Below are 2,939 nucleotides of genomic sequence, written 5' to 3'. Positions count from 1 at the left end.
TGCCTACCATGTGTATGTCCAGCCTATCCTTAAACTTCCTCACTGATGGGACCTCAGCCACCTGTGGAAGCCCATTCCACACCCTCGGTGTCCTAACTGTCAGGAAGTACTTCCTGGCATCCAAGTTGAACCTGGGTTCCCTGAACTTCACTCCATTGGAGCGCATCCTGCCCTCCTCTGCAGGGGAGAACCGGTCTCTACCCACCTCCTCTTTTGTCTCTTGTCTAGCCCTGGTCTGGTGTGAGAACCAGAAACCCCTGTTGTGTGCACACACAGGGAAATGTGGTCAGAAGGGTTGTGGTCTGTTGACAGATTTGATGGGAATTGGAGCTCAGACAGTGAAGGCAAAGCAGTTTTGGAATGTCAGCAAATTTTAGTATCAGATTAATGCCAGGGAATGTCTGTACAGTTCAAGCATGGTTGCCCCAGTGGGGTGGGGGTGGCAACCAACCATCCCATGGGAATGAAGAGACAGCCCAGCAGGATGGGAGCGGGGAGCCGGGGTGGAAGATGATGAGAGCTCCGATCTGCCAATGGGAGGTGGGTTCAGGGTCTGCCCAGAGTGTGCACCAAGAGCTGTGCAGTCTGTCAGATGTGGAGGCTCCTCCCTGAGGTGTTGCCGGTTGCTAGGAGGCAACCCAGGGGGGAGATTCAGTTGTTGGGGCTGCGGGAAGGGCAGAGACAGGTGGGGAAGCCAGCACCCCCCTCTGAGCTGGCCATGGGGAATGTCTCTTAAACGGGAGGAAGATTGAGGGGAGGGCTCAGGAAGTGTTCAGCACTTTACTGTTTGATAAAAAGGATGTATAACAATAAAGCATTAAGAAAAGGAACTCTGAAGCAGTGTGTTTACTTGAGGGAGGGACTCTGCCTCATGACAACCCCAACCCTGGACTGAAACTCCATTGTAGCACACTTACATACAGATAAAGAGTAGAGTAGGGCTAGCCTTGTTGTTTTAGTGCTTCGGGGTGCAGTATGGAGCTTTTGGGTGCTATTTGATATTGTGCATGTTTGTCACATGCTAAAACTCCTGGGGATGCGAATGGAACCAGATGGCCTTGATCAAAGTGGAGATAAGAGCACTCAGAAATTCCAATGACTAGGAGAGTCCAGCTTCAGGTGCAGAACAAGGCTGCCTGTCTGTTGACTGGGACGGGTTGATACGAGCACAGAAACCCTGTTATCTTATCAATCACACTGGCTACCGATGGAAGTCCAGGCCCACTTTAAGGTGCTCATACTAACCTATAAATCCCTAAGTTGCTAAGAACCTGGATATCCTAAGGAACACCTCTTGCCATATATACCTACCTGGACCCTAAGATCTTCAGCAGAGGTCCTTCTCTGAGAGCCACCTTTAAATGAAGTGAGGAATGTGATTAAAAGGGGATGGGCCTTTTTGATAGTGGCACCCATTTTATGGAACCAACTCTCCAGGGAGGTGTGCCTGGCACTGATACATCATTATTATTATTATTATTATTATTATTATTATTATTATTATTATTATTATTACATTTCTATGCCATCCCTTGCCGAAACCTCGGGGCGGCTTACAACACAATAATTATACATTTCAGTGCCAGGTCAAAAGCTGTTTATTTTCCTGTTACTTTAACTGTTGATTAGAGGTGTTTTAATATTGGTTTTTACTATATTTATTAATTAATTAATTACTATATTTATTTATTTATTTATTTATTAAAACATTTTTATGCCACTCCATTCGCCGAAGCCTCGGGGCGGCTTGCAACAATAAATTAAAACATCATAAATAACATTTTAAAATATATACATTAAAATAAAATACAAATATACAATATAAAATAAGATGCCCTGGCCAGATAAAATTCAATAATATTAACATTTAAAATGCTGCTTAAATAAAAAGGTCTTCGCCTGGCGCCGAAAAACAAATAACGACGGCGCCAGGCGGACCTCTCTGGGGAGCGCATTTCATAACTTAGGCGCCACCGCTGAGAAAGCCCTCCTCCGAATAACCACCCTCCTAACTTCTTTCACGGAGGTCTCCCGGAGAAGGGCCTCTCCCGCCGATCTCAGGGGGCGGCTGAGCATATATGGATGTAAGCGCTCCTTCAGGTAACCAGGACCCAAGCCATTTAGGGCTTTATAGGTCATCACCAACACCTTGAATTGGGCCCGGACTTCAATCGGGAGCCAGTGGAGCTGACGGAGAACTGGGGTTATATGAGAACAACGCCCAGTCCCCGTCATCAACCTGGCAGCTCTATTCTGCACCAATTGAAGTATCCGGACCGTCTTCAAGGGTAGCCCCACGTAGAGCGCATTACAGAAATCTAATCGGGAAGTTACCAGTGCGTATGTCACTGTTGCCAGGCAGTAGTTCTCCAGGAAAGGACGCAGCTGATGTATCAGCTGAAGCTGAAGGAAGGCACTCCTTACCACCGCTGTCACCTGAGCTTCTAGAAAGATTTTACCAGTCTTAAACCATACATTCACTTTCAGCTTGTATACAAACACAGTTCAAGGTGCTGAGCCTTAGCTAGTAAAGCCAGGTCAGTCTTTCAGGTCAAGATATTTGCTGGAGGATATTTGCTGCCTGTGGAGAGAAAATCTAACCTGACAATTCAAACCTATAAGGTGCTTCTTAGGGATTCCTACACAACACAATGGCTTGCATAGTGATTGCTCCTTTGCTGCTCTAAAGGCTGGATTTGAGGAGAATAGCAGAATTGGAAAGGGCCAAGAAGGCCACTGGGTCCAACCCCCTTGCTCAATACAGGACATCAAGTTGGCCATCTCAGATGGCTATCCAGTTTCATCTTGAATGCCTCTTGTGTGAGAGACCCCATAACCTCCCTAGGTCATTTGGAACTGTTTGGAATTGTGCCTTTAGAATTTCTTTTTTAAAAAATCACACCCATCTAGGACTCCTCATTAGAGTCACTTGCCATGGG

The sequence above is a fragment of the Varanus komodoensis genome, unplaced genomic scaffold (assembly GCF_004798865.1).
Source record: "Varanus komodoensis strain SLA01 unplaced genomic scaffold, ASM479886v1 scaffold207, whole genome shotgun sequence".
Lineage (NCBI taxonomy): Eukaryota > Metazoa > Chordata > Lepidosauria > Squamata > Varanidae > Varanus > Varanus komodoensis.
The sequence above is the reverse complement of the archived record's forward strand: the minus strand, read 5'-3'. Positions refer to the sequence as shown.